We start from the raw sequence: 18,510 nt of genomic DNA on the forward strand, positions 1-18,510 counted from the left end.
ATCATTAGTGTATAGAAATACAACAGATTTCTGAATATTGATTTGTATCCTGTGACTACTGAATTCATTTATCAGTTGTAGTAGTTTTTGGTGAAGTCTTTAGGGTTTTCTTTTTTATTAGTATGTTTTATTTAAACTTTAACAGTTCCCCCTCCCTTTTTTCTTGCCATTTATTTATTAAAGAAACTGGGTCATCTGTTCTAATATTTCTTACATTCTAGATTTCATTGATTACATCTCCAGGGTGTTCCTCAAATTTTTTTAAATGTTTTATTTATTGTTGAGAGAGAGAGAGAGAGAGCACAAGTGGGACAGGAGCAGAGAGAGTGGGAGACACAGGCTCGGAAGCAGGCTCCAGGCTCCAAGCTGTCAGCACAGAGCCTGATGTGGAGCTTGAACCCATGAAGTGTGAGATCATGACCTGATCCAAAGTCGGACACTCAATCAACTGAGCCACACAGGCAGCCCTCCAGGGAGTTCTTTAAATGTTCCTCTACCACCTACACATTATGTACACTAGGCAGACCTAAACACTTGATTAGATTTCAGGTTTGCTTTTTTTCCCCAGAAAGAATATTTACACCTAGTATCATGTGCTTCATATTGCATCACATGAGGAAGTGCATTAGCTTGTATCTCTTTCTTTCTTTTTTTTTTTTTTTGTCTTTTTTTTGGTTTTTTTGTTTGTTTGTTTGTTTTTGTTTGTTTGTTTTTTTGTATCTCTTTCTATATGATGTGAAAATATACATCTGGACTCTGATGATGTCATTCTGATCCCATCCATCATAATATTTTCTGTCAGCCTTTTACCTAATTAATAGTTTTAGCAGCTATTGATAATCACTACTTAAACCCATTATTTCACTTGGAGTTACAAAATGGTAAAAACTCTTCATTCTTCCTGCATCTATTAACTAAAATACTTCTGAAAGAATTCTCTCACTAAATTATTTGGATTTTTACTTTTTAAAAATCTGAAATCTGAATCATTTACATCTTCAACTTAAGAACAATGACTTAATTATTAGATTTATACAAAAAGAAATCAATGTTCAGTCTACACATTTAGAAAAATATACAACTGTTTGGGTAACGACAAACATCCATATACTGGTATTGCAAAGCTCTTATTACAAGAATAATTCTTATTCCAGTTCAAAGACTTTTTCAACAAGAAGACTATATGACAGTCTTGTAGTTTAGAAGTAACTATGTATCAAAATCTCTTGGGCACCTGGCTGGTTCAGCAGGCTAAGCGTCTGACCCTTGATTTTGGCTCAGGTCATGATCTCACAATTCATGAGTTCAAGCCCCATATCAGGCTCTGTGCTGATGGTGCGGAGCCTGCCTGGGATTCTCTCTCCCTCTCTCTCTGCCCATTTCCCACTTGCTCTTTCTCTCTCTCAAAATAAATAACTTAAAAAAAAAGAATTTCTGTACATCAACAGATGAAGTAAAGATAAGCACCTGTGGGAAATGCTATGTGAATATCTCTGAATCAAGAACAATATCTTGCTAGTAATGAAAAGACTGCAGACCCTGGCCATCCCCACCCCCCCAAAAAAAAAAAAAAGTTGTTCAAAAGCATGTCTGGAGATTTTGAACAAATCCAGACAAGTATGAAGAAGCGTGTCTGGAGCTGAGCCATGGTGAGGGGTATAGACAAGACTTGTCTACAGAAAAATAGAGGGTAATAGTCAGTCAACAGGTGCTCTGCTCTCTTAAGACTACAGGAGGCAGCTCAAAATTAGCTTGCACACTTTCTTTCCTGGGGTCTCCTCAGCAATGAAAAACCACAAGGCTCCGGGGTTTTTTATATAGAGTATTGTGTCATTTGCAAATAATGAGTTTTACTTCTTGCTTACCAATTTGGGTGCCTTTTATTTCTTTATGTTGTCTAATTGCTGTGGCTATGACTTCCAGTACTATGTTGAATAAAAGTGGTGAGAATGGACATCCTTGTCTTTGTTAGCCATGGAGTTTTCATATGTGACCTTTATTATGTTGAGGTGTGTTCCCTCTAAAACTACTTTGTTGAGGGCTCGTGTCATGAATGGATGTTGTATTTTATCAAATGCTTTTTCTGCATCTAGTGAGATGATCATATGGTTTTTATCCTTTCGTTTGTTGATGTGATGTATGACGTTGATTGATTTGCGAATATTGAACCACCCTTACATCCTAGGAATAAATCCCATTTGATCATGGTGAATGATTTTTTAAAAGTATTATTGGGTTCTGTTTGCTTAGTATTTTGTTCAAGATTTTTGCATCTATGTTTATCAGAAATATTGGCAGTGGTGTCTTTATCCGGTTTTAGTATCAAGGTGATACTCACCTAATAAAATGAATTTGGAATTTTTCCTTCTTCTATTTTTGGAATAGTTGGAGTAGAATAGGCATTAATTATTCTTTAAATGTTTGATAAGATTCACCTGTGAAGCCATCTGATCCTGGTCTTTTGTTTGTTGAGAGTTTTTTAGTTACTGATTTAATCTCCTTGCTGGTAATCATTCACTTCAAATTTTCTATTTCCTCTTGCTTCCATTTTGGTAGGTTATATGTTTCTAGGAATTTATCCATTTCTTTTCAGTTGTCTAATTTGTCGGTGTATAGTTTTTTCTAATATTCTCTTATAATTGTTTGTATTTATGTGGTGTTGTTTGTTATTTCTCTTCTTTCACTGGTGATTTTGTTTGTTTGAGTCCTTTCTCCCTCCCTCTCTCTCTCTCTCTCTTTTGATGATGAGTCTGGCTAGTTTATCAATTTTGCTGATCTTTTAAAAGAACCGGCTCCTAAAAATCTATAAAGAACTTATCAAACTCAACTTATCAACTGAGTGAAGAAATGGGCAAGAGACATGAACAGATACTTTTCCAATGAAGACATGGTTTCCAATGAAGATGGCTAACGGACACATGAAAAGATGCTCAACATCACTCATCCTCACGGAAATACAAATCAAAACCACAACGAGATACCACCTCACGCCTGTCAGAATGGCTAACATTACCAACTCAGGAAACAACAGATGTTAGTGAGAATGCAGAGAAAGGGGAACACTTTTGCACTGTCGGTGGGAATGCAAACTTGTGTGGCCACTTTGGAAAACAGTGTAGAGTTTCCTCAAAAAATTAAAAATAGAACTACCCCATGATCCAAATGCACTACTAGGTATTTCCAAAAGGATACAAAAATGCTGATTCAAAGGGGCAAGTGCACCCCAATGTTTTTAGCAGTACTGTCAACAATAGCCAAATTATGGAAAGAGCCCAAAGGTCCATCGACTGATGAATAGATAAAGAAAATGCAAAATATATATACAATGGAATACTATTCAGCAATCAAAAAGAATGATCTTTTGCCACTTGCAAGAACGTGGATGGAGATACAGTGTATTATACTAAGGAAAATAAGTCAGAGAAAGATAAATATCATAGGATTTCACTCGTGAAATCTAAGAAACAAAGCATGTGAACATAGGGGAAGGGAAGGAAAAAATAAGATAGAAACAGAGAGGGAGGCAAATCATAAAAAGATTCTTTTTAAAAAAATTTTTTATTGTTTATTTATTTTTGAGAGAGAGAAAGACAGAATGTGAGCAGGGAAGGGGCAGAAAGAGAGGGAGACACAGAATCTGAAGCAGACTCCAGGCTCTGAGCTGTCAGCACAGAGCCGGACATGGGTGAACCCATGGACCTTGAGATCATGACCTGAGCTGAAGTCAGACACTTAACCACCACCCAGGTGCCCCCCATAAAAGATTCTTAAGAGAGTGGGAAGCAAAGCGTAAGAGAATCTTAATGGCAGAAAACAAACTGAGGGTTGATGGAGGGAGGTGGGCGGGGGATGGGCTAAATGGGTGATGGGCATTAAGGAGGGCACTTGTTGGGATGAGCACTGAGAGTAATATGTAAGTGATGAATCACTAAATTCCAACTCCTGAAGCCATTATTACACTATATGTTAACTAACTTGGATTACAATAATTTTTTTTTTTTTAAATTAAGGGGCACCTGGATGGCTCAGTTCATAAGGCATCTGACTTCAACTAAGGTCATGATCTCACAGTTTATGAGTTCGAGCCCCACATCAGACTCTCTGCTTCAGCACAGAGCCCACTTTGGATCCTCTGTCCCCCTCTCTCTCTGCCCTTCCTCCATTCATTCTCTCTCTCTCTCTCTCTCTCTCTCTCTCAAAATAAATAAATCAACTTAAAATCTTAAAAATAAATAAATAAATAAATAAATTTTAAAAACTTTTAAAAAATTTTAATATGAAATTTATCGTCAAATTGGTTTCCGTACAACACCCAGTGCTCATCCCAACAGGTGCCCCCATCAATGCCCATCACCCACCCTCCCCACCCTCCCACCCCCCCATCCTCCCATCCCCCCATCCCCCCATCCCTCCATCAACCCTCAGTTTATTCTCAGTTTGTAAGAGTCTCTTATGGTTTGGCTCCCTCCCTCTCTAACTTTTTTTTTCCTTCCCCTCCCCCATGGTCTTCTGTTAAGTTTCTCAGGATCCATATGTTTTCACAACATATGGTATCTGTCTTTCTCTGTATGACTTATTTCACTTAGCATGACACTCTCCAGTTCTATCCACGTTGCTACAAAAGGCCATATTTCATTCTTTCTCATTGCCAAGTAGTATTCCATTGTGTATATAAACCACATCTTCTTTATCCATTCATCAGTTGATGGACGTTTAGGCTCTTTCCATAATTTGGCTATTGTTGAAAGTGCCGCTATAAACATGGGGGTACAAGTGCCCCTATGCATCAGCACTCCTGTATCCCTTGGGTAAATTCCTAGCAGTGCTATTTCTGGGTCATAGGGTAGATCTATTTTTAATGTTTTGAGGAACCTCCACACTGTTTTCCAGAGAGGCTGCACCAGTTTGCATTCCCACCAGCAGTGCAAGACGGTACCCGTTTCTCCACATCCTCTCCAGCATCTATAGTCTCCTGATTTTAATTTTAAATTTTAAGAGAGAGAGAGAGAGAGAGAGAGAGAAAGAAAGAAAGAGAAAGAAAGAAAGAAAGAAAGAAAGAAAGAAAGAAAGAAAGAAAGAAAGAAAAAAAGAACAGCTCCTGGTTTCACTGATATGTTCTATTGAAGTTTTTTTAGTTTTTATATCATTTATTTCAGTTCTAATCTTTATTATTTCCTTCCTCTTTAAGCTCAGTTTCTGAAAGGATGCCAAAATTGTCTCCTCTTTTGTTTATGAATATTATTTCTCTTTTCCTTTAAGCACAAAGGCAGGCATCATCTTCCTAAATAAATAAATAAATGGCATCTTCTTAACAAAGGCCTATCTATACAAGTAACTCTTATACCATCTCCTAGAAAATTAAAATTTTAGACATTATTATACCAGTTTGGAAGTTAGCAAAACCTTCAAGCACAAGCTTTATGGGAGCAGGTACCAGCAGTTGCAAAATGGGAAAGGGTGAAGGGATCTTGAACAGACTGCAGGTGAAACTCCTCCACCGTATGGGAAGAGAATGCAGCATTATTTTGACTACAAAGATGAGTCTGGGTTTCCAAAGCCTCCATCTATGACACTGCACCGTTATGATGAAGTTATGATGAAGCCATGAAAACCAAGGCTGAAGCTACTATCCCTTTGATTCCTGGGAGAGGTGAGGATTTTGTGGGTCAGAATAATTTTGATGATGCTGACCAACTGAGGATTTTCATGTTAACTCTTTTTCATGGCATGTCCCTTTAACTGGATTGGGTTTTTTATGTCTTTTTCTTGACCACCTCAGCCACAGGAAGGTATGAGACCATTCTAGGATTTGGTCTCTCTCAAATTAAGTGGATCTTGATTGTCAAGTTTTATACCCATTTCTCTGGGTATTTTGATGGTCTGTCCTGAGCTTTGGCAGGTGTTCCTGATTTTAGGCTTTGTCCTGTTTCTCAGAGCGTTTGTCAATTATGAAAAAGTTCAGGAGATGCCAGAAATGATCTCAAATCTCCCCAGGACCAGAGTTCTCTTTATTTACTAAAGATGTTTTCTGGCACAGGCCTTCCTGCATTTATGAATTCTCTCTCAAAAAAACACAAGAGAACGCCTGCAGGAAGTGAATCAGATACAGAAGATGCAGAACACAGAGGAATAATCACCTGCTTTTCAGAAATTAAGTGCTGTTGAAAAAGAAAAAACGGTACAAGCAAATTCCTGTTGTTTCTCATTAGGTCACTGATCTGACAAACTTTGGGAGTAAGAAGTAAAGGAAACAATGGAAATGTGATAGAAATAAGAAATGAGAGGAGCCAAAAATAGAACAGTAAAGTATGGGTATGTGAGCTTCGCCTCTGTAGCATATGAACCAACAGTTGCCTTGAGAGTGAAAGAGTAAAGTAGATCTAATAACAACAAGAGCTCAAATTTGTTGAGCCCTAATGATGTGCCAGGTTCTGTCCTCACCACACACAATGATGACAGCTGGTGCCCATTTTACAGAGGAGGAAACTGTGGCACAGAAAGGCTAAATAATTTGCTTAAGGCCACAAAATTAGTCATCACCAGAGCAAGAATTTGAACCCAGGCCATTTGAACCTCTAAACCATACTACTACTCTATACCATAGCGAGAACTGTTTTCATTGCTTAACTTCATCATGATTTGAAGGTTAAAGTGGATAGATTTCTAAAGTTAGTCACACAAAGGAAAGTCTGACCCCTGTATCTATTTGTGACTCATTCTCTATCCTGAACTGTGCCTATTCTTTCAGATGACAACAAAGTTTTTCAGAATAGATTGCTGCCAGCTTTGAAGTCTTTCAAAGGTAGGTAGGAAATGTACTGAGAAAGTATATAAAATTGACATCTTTAATCTTTGTATTTGTATTTTTTTCCTAGCGATGAGATCATGATTCCTCTGCCATTCCTTCTATATATTAATCTTTTTTTTTTTTTTTTTTTGGTGCTATATAGGCTTGATCTCAGGATCAGACTCAAAGGAATCAGTCCTAAGTATCTCCACAGTTGTCTTTTATGCACTTTTGGATAGGTCTAATTAGACTTTCAGCCTTCACGATGCTGAAAATAACCATCGTAATGTAATGTCAACTGTGAATTGTTAATTTTCTTCTATTTTTTTTCAATATAAAATGTGCCATGTGCTCACTAAATATAAATTAAAGAAAAATGATCACTCATAATCCTATCCAATCATGACCACTGTTAATATTTTAAAGCCCTATATGGTTAAAATAGCAATAATCTCATAGAGTCATAAGTGCTCTGAAATTCCATTGGAAGACTCCATAAAAGACACCAATGTGCTAGTCTTGGTAAGTCAAACATATTCTTCCAGTGATGAAATACATTGTTATTGCTATAGTTAAGCAATTAGATAAAGTGGCTGGCTTGCCTAAGAGCCACAATATACAAAAAATTGTATCTAATACTAGAATCACATTGACTTAAGATGCTCACAGTATGATAGGTATAGGGGAAATGAATCCATCTCCTGGAATAACAAGTTGATGTCCATCTGGGTTGACTCTATTTATGTACTTGCTGACTGTGGAATGTCAGAATCCCATGCATTATTTACATTGTTCATTTTATGTATATTTTTACTGGGCATATGATTTTAATTCATATATGTTAAATGATTGATATAACTTCACCCTATAGAATAATGTAATTTTTTAATAAAAACACCCTATAAAATGACACTATTTTCCTGTGGCAATCACCTTTGTAACGGCTATGGCTATGTACTTTTCCATGGAATGAAGATATAATGGTTTGCTTACCAATACCCTGTCATTAGATATTGAAATTCTGGGTATTTCTTTCTTTCTTTCTCTCTCTCTTTCTTTCTTTCTTTCTTTCTTTCTTTTCTTTCTTTCTTTCTTTCCTTCTTTGTTTTTCTTCCTTCCTTCCTTCCTTCCTTCCTTCCTTCCTTCCTTCCTTCCTTCCTTCCTTCCTTCCTTAAGTAAGACTGTAATAAACATTTCTCTCTCCCCTGTGGCATAAGCTTTTCCGGCATTCCCAAAGGTGGAATTAGTGGGCTATTACAAAAATTTGGAAGAATCACGATAGTTACTGCCAAACCATTTTCCAGTAAGGTAATTCCAGTTAACATTCTGACTAGCATCCAGACCTATTCAGAGTTGATTTAATTCATCAGCACAAGAAGTATTTTTCATATTGTCTTTATTGTTTTTTTTTTTTTTTTTTACATCTCCATCCCTTTCTAAGGAGGAAAGATTGATGCTAATAACCTGAACACAGTTCTGAGGAACATGGGGATCAAGCTCAAAGATAAGGAATTTAAAAATGTGATACAAAATCAACCTGTTGACGGTGAGCATTGTCAATAATTACATCACCTTTTAGGGGAAAACTTAGAATCTTGGGATCATGTATAAGAATTTCTAAAACTAGATTGATTTGAGGAGTTTAAGATATTTTTAAGAATCATGGAGAAGAACTTGGTCTTTTTTAAAATTTATTTATTTATTTTGAGAAACAGAAAACATGTGCCTGCAAGTGGGTGAGGGGCAGAGATAGAGGCAGAAAGAGAATCCCAAGCAGGCTCCATGCTGTTAGTGCAGAGACTGATGCAGGGCTCAATCCATGAACCATGAGATCATAATCTCAGCAAAAAATCAAGAGTCAGACACTTAACCAACTGAGCCATTCAGGCGTCCAAAGAACTTGGTCTTAAACTAAGAAGAAATCCTGTCTTTTTTCATTTCTATTCATCTGAAATTATCATCCCACTCAACAGTGATTAGTGCAGAAAGGTTATTCATAGCCGTTGTCATGCCAGAGAATGGTAGAGAGAGACAAACATGGGAACAGTGGGGAAAATGAATGAATGACTAACCAAGGGAGCCTGAAATAATTGGGAGAAAAATATACATCTTGGAAGTAGTAGAATATCATTAATATTTCCACCACTAATATTATATCCAATAACCACATGTCACCAACATTTTGAGATAGATACAGGAGTTGAAAACACTCAAGAAGTGTTAATGGCAAATAGAGGGAAGATGCAAAGTCCCTTGCTCAGTATCTGTGCTAGATGCAAAGTTCACCAAAAACAAAACCAGCTGGCCTCTATAAATGATATATTTTGCCATGCTTATAAGAAAGTATCTGGAGATAGTACGTTTGTCACATTCAGACCCTGTGTTCAAGGAACATGACCCAAATGCCATTGTCCTTACTAATAAGGAATCAAGCACTCAAATCAGAAAATATAAATTTAAGGTGAACGCAAATTATTTAGTAGAATATATGGACTTTCACTGGGCCCTAAGTCCCAGTTTTCCTAAGACTTATGTCATGGTCTGAATTTTTTATGTGTTGTATTACAGCTGATGGAAATGTTTCTCTGAAAAAAGTGATGAGTGATGTGAAAGCAGTTACAGGCAAGTTACAAGTTATCATAAAGATTAAAATTCTAATTCTTTAATGACATTTTCCTGTTTTCAGTGAACACATAATCCATAAGTATAGTACTCATTTCCATGACTCCACCTCAATGAAGTAGCTAGAATATTTCCAATACCATTGCATCAACACATGGTTGTTTCCTTATTCCTTTACCATGCCTCCTTACTTGTTAAGATAGCACTATTCTGAATTTTATGTTGTTCATTATTCTTTTTAAAAATAATAGTTGTATTACCTATATAATAATAGCATAGTATTTCATTTTGCTTCATCTGCCTCTATAAAAATGCTATCACAAATAGTGTGCAGTGTTCCCTAACCCTAATAATTTGCAGGTTCTATAACTTGTTTTTTAAGATCATTGTGAGAAATGTATAAAGAAAAGCAAGAAATCATTGTCCAAAAAAGTCAGCATAGTGATTACCTCTAGAGAAAGACTGTGGATAGGGATTGGGAAAGAGTATGACAGACCCCCAGAGTGTTGTCATGTTCTATTTCTCACCTGCATGGTGGTTACAAAGATGTTGTTCCAAGTGCTTATGTCTAATTGCCCAAAGTCAATCTTTGGGTTGTCTGGATTAAAATTTTTTTCTCATTTCTCAGTAGCAAGTCCTATATCCTCTAAAATACTTGCCTATAATAATGCTTCTGATCCTCACCACTGGAAAAAAAACCTGAAAATCTGTATCAAGGATAAACAAACTACAGCCCATGGACCAAATCTAGTCCTCTGCCTCTTTTTATAAATAAAATTGTATTAGAACACACTTATATTCCTCATTTATGTATTATTAATGGCCGGTTTTGTGCTACAACAGCAGAGTTGAGTAGCTGTAACAGAGGCTGTATACCCTGCAGAGCTTAAAATATTTACAATCTCGCCCTTTACAAAGTTCGCCAATCCTTGATCTAGATCACCACAACAATAGTTGAAGTAAAAACTAGGGTATATTGTTCAAAGAATCTAATAATTTGGGGTGGGGGGACCGAGAGCAATATTAAGTTAACCTTTATATTCTAATTAGCAAGACATTACCTAAAAAGCCCAGTTTACTGAGAATTATGCTTTCTTATCCCCAGTGTTAAGAAAATGCACCTTTCCCTAGGGACAAGGGAATACATTCTAATTCTTTGCCTGCCCTTTACTCCACCAAGCAGGTCTTGTGTTTTTGTTTTTTACCTAGCAGTTGGAGAGGGTGATGTTTAATTAAACAGGGGCAGTTTTGTTTCACCTTTTTGAATACTTAGGTAATTCTTAATATTGTCAACTATACTTGCCATTTCTGTTTTTTGAAGGAGAAAAAGTTAATGTCAAAGATCTGAAAAATATTCTGGAAGACATTGGGATAGAATTCACACCTAAAGAATACCTGGAACTGGTGAAAAATCTTCAAGTTGACGGTAAGCATTTCAAATACTATTAGAGCCTTCAAGGGAGGTGGTCCTATGTGTTTAAAACAACCTTTTTAAAAAGCACTATACTTATTTTTCCTTCCCTTCCCCTATGTTCATCTGTTTGGTTTCTTAAATTCCTCATATGACTGAAATCATATGACATTTGTCTTTCTCTGACTGACTTATTTCACTTAGCATAATACATGCTAGTTCCATCCACATTGTTGTAAATGGCGAGATTTCATTCTTTCTGATCACTGAGTAATATTCTATTGCATGTATATACAGCACATCTTTATCCATTCATCAGTCGATGGATATTTGTTTGGGCTCTTTCCATAATTTAGCTATTGTTGATAGCCCTGCTGTAAACATTGGGGTGTATGTACCCCTTAGATTCAGCATTTTTGTATCCTTTGGATAAATACCTAGAAGTGCAATTGCTGGGTCATAGGGTAATTCTATTTCTAATTTTTGGAGGAACCCCCATACTGTTTTCCAGAGTGGCTACACCAGTTTACATCTCCACCAACAGTGCAAAAGTGTTCCCCTTTCTCCGCATCCTCACCAACATCTGTTGTTGCCTGAGTTGTTAATGTTAGCCATTCTGACAGGTGTGAGGAGGTATCTCGTTGTGGTTTTGATTTGTATTTCCCTGATGATGAGTGATGTTGAGCATCTTTTCATGTGTCTGTTAGACATCTGGATGTCTTCTCTGGAAAAGTGTCTATTCAAGTCTTCTGCCCAAACCATAAGAGACTTAAATACAGAGAACAAACTGAGGGTTGCAGGAGAAGAGGTGTGTGGGGAGATGGACTAAATGGGTGATGGACATTAAGGAGGGCACTTGTTGGGATGAGCACTGGTGTTATATATAAGTTATGAATCACTAAATTCTACTCCTGAAACCAATACTACATTATTTGTGAACTGCTTGAATTTAAATAGATTTTTAAAAACTATACTTATTACATATTCCTAATTTTAAAACAACAACAAAAAGAAGGTCTAAGAAATTTTAGCATAACCTTGTTCTTCCTTTAGAAAGTGTAATTAGTTCTTTGGGAGTCAGCAACTCTATTTTCTTGAATCCTCCCTTTCGATATAAAATTTTCAGCTATTTTGGTTTCACCCTCAAAACTAAAAGTTAAGCTGAGAGGTGTAAGAAAAAAGTGAGGGTGGGAGAATTAAGAGCTTAGGAGAAAGAAGGGAAAGTCAAAGAAAGTGAAGGAAAAATATCTTCATATTCCATGATGGCACCTGCCACTAATTATTGGCTTTGCACTTGGCCAGACACAGCGCTCTGAGAGTTTTCTCCATTCCATGGTTTCAGATTCATTGGAGAGAAAGAAGAATCAGACTTATCTCTAAGGCAAATCACTTAAAAGTATCTTTGTGAAATGACATGTTTGTACTGTCTCTTTAAATCTCTATAGAGAAGTGTCTATTCATGTTTTCTGCCCATTTCTTCACTGGATTATTTGCTTTTCGGGTGTGGAGTTTGGTGAGTTCTTTATAGATTTTGGATACTAGCCCTTTGTCTGATATGGAAACCAATATGACAATACATTTCATATTAAAATAATAAATAAATAAATAAATCTCTATATCACTTTATCTGTGATATCAGTTGTGCCTTTTCTTACAGATGATGGAAACATATATGAAAACAGATTGCTAGACGGTTTGAAATCTTTCAATGGTGAGTAACATGATGACAAGAAAGATAAATAAGATTCCCCTGCCTCACATTTGTATTATTATTTAGCTATTCTCTTGTGGCTCTTACCACCTCTCATATGAACTGATTCTGTATTTATTTTGCTGTTGTGAATATAGCTGCCTTGTTCAAATTCTTTCATTTTGCTGTTTAGTAAGTTTGGTTTTTGTCAAATTTAATTTAAGAGCATATTTAAATCTGGGTGTACATAGAAAACATGAGGTAAAAAATTGGTAGGGGTGCCAGGGTGGCTCAGTCAGTTAAGCATCAGACTCGGTTTCAGTTCAGGTCATGATCTCGAGGTTCCTGGGATGAAGCCCCATGTAGGGCTACATCTGTACTGACAGCATGGAGCCTGTTTGGGATTCTCTCTCTCTCTCTCTCTCTCTCTCTCTCTCTCTCTCTCTCTCTCTCTCTCCCCCCCCCTCTCCCCTCCCTCTCCTGCCCTCCCTCTCCCACTTCGGCTCTCCCTCTCTCTTTCTCTCAGTCTCTCTTTCTCAAAATAAATAAAATTAAAAAAAAAAAAAAAGAATTAGCAGTTGTTCAGGGCATTTCAGTGACTGGAAGAATGAAACTCAGCATTTATGTCCTGCCTACCAGAAAAAAAGGTTTCAATTGGTTGTCTCTACCGTTAAAATTCACTGGAGAACGAATTTGTACTTTGCAGGATTGTTCTCCAGACCAAGGAAAAGGTTGCCATTCTACTTTCAGTTTGTCCACCTTTGTGCACTTGAATGTGTTCAGTCACTGATATTTTTGCATGGCACAGGGGGATTAATTGGAATTTTTTCCTTTGGAGAAGGCATTAAATTTCTCTTGTATTCCCAATTCTTTCTTTAGGTGGGAAGGTTGATGTCAGTAACCTGGAAAACATTTTAGAAAACATGAAAATCAAGCTCCCAGATAAGAAACTTAAAGATTTATCACAAAACCTACCAACTGATGGTAAGCATCATAGATATTGGAGACCTCTTAAGGGAAATTTAGAGTTAAAAGCTTATTTATGTGAGTGTCTGGAACTAAATCTGTTTTGGTGCTAATATGACTTTTTTTAACTCTTTAAACATAACAATATTTTTGATTCAGTGTATTTTCATTAATCTCAGGGTGCATGGTACATGTGTTAGAGTAAGTTATAGGTGATAAGTATTTACTTGAAAGTAGCTGAAGGAGGGCTTATTGCCCAAAGGGAAGAGGTTGCTAATTTCAAATTAACTATGTGACTTAAATATCTTTTAGGGGCACCTGGGTGGCTCAGTCGGTTGAGCATCCAACTTCGGCTAAGGTCATGATCTCACAACTCGTGAGTTCAAGCCCCGCGTCGGGCTTTGTGCTGACAGCTCAGAGCATGGAGCCTGCTTCAGCTTCTGTGCCTCCCTCTTTCTCTGCCTCAATCCACTCGCATTCTGTCTCTGTCTCTCCCCAAAATAAATAAACATTTAAAAAATTTTAAATATCTTTTAAAAGTCATATCACCTAGCTATACAATCCTGTTGGAGGAATAATCAAAAGGATATGACTACTGGTTGACCATTGAGCTGGACCCAGACAATCAGAGGCTCTTCACTCCCTCCCCTGTCCCTGGAATATATGCTCTGCCCACCATTCCCACAGTGAGAGCTATATTCAAGGATGTTGTCTTGAAAAAACAATGTGTTTTGAAACCATCTGGACAGTATACATGAACCCAGTTAAGACCTCTCTATGAACTTTAAGATTCCAGAGTGTAGACGCAGAGATCTATTCATCTTGTGGCTACCCAGAAGAATCCTTATATGTAAGTTCCCTTGCTTATTAAACCTGCCATCTACCAATCTGGAGTGGTCCACCTCTTTCTTTGCTCTCTCTCGGCCCTCTGTTTAGGGGGTCCAGGTTTAGATTTCATCCAGGAAGCTTCCAAGGTTGTGAACCAACCATTCCTCTGCACCTTTGTGATATACCAACTTCCTGATTCCCTCCTCCTGTGTTTTGGTACTAGTTTTCATTATTCCTCCCTGGTCTACATTAGGAACTTTAAACAGCAATATTTTGCCTTCTTTCACATAGCCTTCTAGGAGTACCCAGGTGGCTCAGTCAGAAGACCATGTGACTCTTGATCTCAGGGTTGTGACTTCAAGCCCCACCCTGGGTATAGAGAGATTACATACATACCTACAAACAAAAATAGCCTTCTAGTTTTCTCACCTTAATTACCAAGAAATGTAGTCCTCATATTCATCAAAAATACTAGTCCCTGCATTTCTACATTTTCTTTCAATATATAACTTGTTTTAACTTTACTTCTTTCACTGTCTGACTACTCTCTCTGTCATACGTGCTGTATATAACTCCAGCATTTGATCATCTCAGTCATTCAAATCTCCACTCTTATTTCTGAGCCTTGCTAAAGAAAATCATATAAACTTACAGATTAATGCCCCTCCAAATTCATTTCCTCCTGGATAGTACAAGGACCTAAGAACATTTTTAACTCCATTTTCCCCTTCCCTATATTAAAGTTGTTTAATGTCTTTTAATACTATCTTATATTCTTTTAACTCAGCAAAGCATTATTAGTAGCAGTGTTTTATAAAGCCAATATTCATCCAGATTTAACCACTCTTACCTTTTCTTTTCTATTCATTCTTACTTCAGATCTTTCATTTGGGATAATTTTTCTTCTGCTGTTAGTAACTTCCTTTATTTAGGATCTGCTAGTAACAAATAATGATTTGGGAGGGGAGTTGGGCCTAAAAATATCTTTATTTTCCCCTTACTTTTGAAAAATATTTCCTTTGGGTTTAGAATTCTAGGTGGACATTTTTTTTTTTTCCAGCACATTGAAAATACTATTCGATTGTTTTCTGCTTTATAATGTTGCTGATGAGAAGTCAGCTATGAATCTATTGGTCTTTGGGGGTAGTCTTTTTTTTTCTTTTAAAACATTTATCTTTGTTTCCAAAGTCTCACTATAATGTGGAAGATAAGAATGGAATTCTTTTCACTTATTCTCCCTGGGATTCTGTGGGACTTCTGAGTCTGAAAATTAGAATCACATCACATCTGGAAAATTCCCATTTGTCGTCTCTTCCAATATTGTATCGCATAGTCTTTTTTTCTTCCCCTGGAACTCTAATTAAACGTATATTAAACCATTTTCCTCTATCCTTCATGACACTTAGCCCCTCTTCAGTATTTTCTGTATTTTTCTTCCTGTGCTTCATTCTCGATAATTTCGCCTGACTTGACTTCCAGTATACTAACTCTTCAACTGTGTCTAGCCTGGTGTTAGATCTAGCTATTAACCTCTTGGTTTTAGTTTTTGTATTTCAATAGAAATATAAACAATAGTTTGTGTTGTTTGTATTCTTTTTTGTATCTTGTCTCATATCCTTTTGGTTTTTTATTTTTAATTTCCAGAAATTCTACTTAGTTCTCTTCTGAATCTATTAGGTCAGGTTTTTAGTTTGTTGTTCCCTACAGACACTTTCAAATCAACATGGTTCTCTTACAATCTTGGTCTCATAATTCCAGTTAATGAATTGTTGGTGGGGGTTCTTTTTGTCTCTGTTTTTTTCTTCTGATTCTCACTTACGGTGTCCTTGTTTCCCTATGTGTTTGGTTATTTACTATACGCTGTTCCATGTTATTGAAAAATTCCTGTGAGAATTCTTTGACACCTGAAATGAAATGCATTCCTCCAGAAAGGATTTGCTTTACTTCCTATTCACTTGAGTTTACTATCTGTCAGAGACATTTCAATGACTTTTCATTACTATTCCCCTCATAAGGGGAATATAATTTCCTCAGCTCTGCTAAATTAGTTACCACTACCTTACTTGCTTTCTAATTTCCAATTATTTGTGAAGTTTTTTGTTCACCGGTATCTCCTATATTGTTGTCTTTGTGAGCATATTCATTTGTTATTCCTTTCATATCATTTTAGTGAAGTTTTCAAGAAGAAGAAGAAAGAAATACTTGTAGAGAGTAAGGTTTTGAAACATTACCCTAGCCAACAAATTGATTAAACTAATTTTTTCCTCAGAAAAAAAAACTGAAATAACTGAAATCCAGAGAGAGAGCTCCAATTAAAAATTGAGAAGTGAGAAGCCGTTGGGTTTAGTCCTCAGGCTAGAGGATATTATGTACTTCTGGAACAAAGATAAGCATTTACAAACCCAGATCAAACGAATAATACTCTGCTTCCCTCAATGATTCCCATTATCATCGTGTGCATGATTAGCTGTTATCCCTTTGCTGTGGATCCTGTGAAATCAGCACAAATTTTCCTTGCTATCTTAGAATAAAAAATAAAAGAGAGATTTCTGAAAGTGTGTCCTGACAGAGAAGCTGACAGATCAAAGGTTTCTTCTTACCTAGCCTCAGTGAAATATGTAATAAATAAAGGCTCTGTGAGGAAGGGAACCATGTCTATGTTGCTCACTGTTGTATCCCTCAGTGCCTCCCACATATGTGCAGATACTTGATACTTTGTAAATACTTGTGGAATTAATGAGGAATTGAATTAATTAAGTAATATGTTTCTTAGCCACTCTGCAAGGCTCTCCACAAAGACTTTCCAGTTATGGTCAGCAATAGGCATTAACTGATAGTTAACTGGGAGTTTTATGTAAAATGACGTCGTGCTATATATGTAGCAAGAGCCCGTAAGGTGCAAATCTGCTAACGAAATATATATGGAGACGGTATACTGGAACCTACCCTAAAGGAAGAATGGGATTCCATAGTCATAAGTGGCATATTTTTTGGTAAGAAAATGCTAATAATATGCATAATTTCTAAGTTTGCCTTACTCTAAAATATACTGTATCTGCAATCCTGGAAAAACATACTGATTTCAGAGCTAATTCTGTCATTCTAGCATGTTCCACTCCACTGTTCAATTTTTAAGTGTTTAACATTACCATGTGCAAAGCCTTATGGTGCTTCCTGGGTTAGGATGTTTGGAGGGAATACAGAATAAATACTTTTTTTTTTTTTTTTTTTCATTTAAAGGCACTCACAATCTTTGAGCATATAATGAACATACCTACTAGAAAACATGCAATAAACTAAGTTAACTTGGCAGTGTCAATACTGGAGAATGTTAAATGAGGAAAGAGTTAGATTTAAATTTCTGAACTGAAACTTTTTTACTCTTGTTCCCAGGATCTGGTATAGTAGGTGGTATACATTGAAGAGAACAAGCCTAAGGAGGGAGATGTTACATGGTGTGTGGAGGTTGGGATATTAAAAGAAAGCAGAAAATAAATAGTGTAATTAACAATGAGCATTTTTAGAGAGGAGTTTTCCATTTCATGCTAATTTGCATATGTGTATTCAACAACAAATCATAAAGAAACATTAATCCCTTTGCTCTATTTAACAGTCGTTCTCTATCAGTGCACAATTGTGTCTGTCTGAATTGTGGCTTATTTTTTTAGCTTCCGGGATGGCTGATCTGCATAAACTGCTAAAAGAAATAAAGAAATTCACAGGTGAGCAAGATGCTTTGTGAAAAGATGTAAAACAAAAAAAACAAATACTTCACATTCACATACATATTTAAGGTTATGTTTTCTTTTTTTTTTTTTTTTTAATTTTAACGTTTATTTATTTTTGAGAGAGAGAGACACAGAGCATGAACGGGGGAGGGTCAGAGAGAAGGAGACACAGAATCTGAAAACAGGCTCCAGGCTCTGAGCTGTCAGCACAGAGCCCGACGCGAGGCTTGAACTCACGGACCATGAGATCATGACCTGAGCCGAAGTCGGCCGCTTAACCGACTGAGCCACCCAGGCGCCCCAAGGTTATGTTTTCTTATTCTGTCGTTGACCGTTAGCTTCTACTTTTTTAATGATTAAAATTTGATTCTAATGACATGAAGATTACATTGGATATTTATGTTTTGGCAAAAATGTTGCACTGCTCTCTATAACAAGTTCTATATTCTCTGAAACTTCATTTTTATTTTGTGACTCG

General features: G+C 36.6%; 1 pseudogene; it reads left to right on the forward strand.

Moving 5' to 3' along the window:
* Positions 1 to 5,362: 5,362 nt before the first annotated feature.
* LOC123604204 lies at positions 5,363 to 6,179 on the forward strand (annotated as a pseudogene).
* Positions 6,180 to 18,510: the final 12,331 nt, after the last annotated feature.

This window comes from Leopardus geoffroyi, chromosome E1 (genome assembly GCF_018350155.1).
Source record: "Leopardus geoffroyi isolate Oge1 chromosome E1, O.geoffroyi_Oge1_pat1.0, whole genome shotgun sequence".
NCBI lineage: Eukaryota > Metazoa > Chordata > Mammalia > Carnivora > Felidae > Leopardus > Leopardus geoffroyi.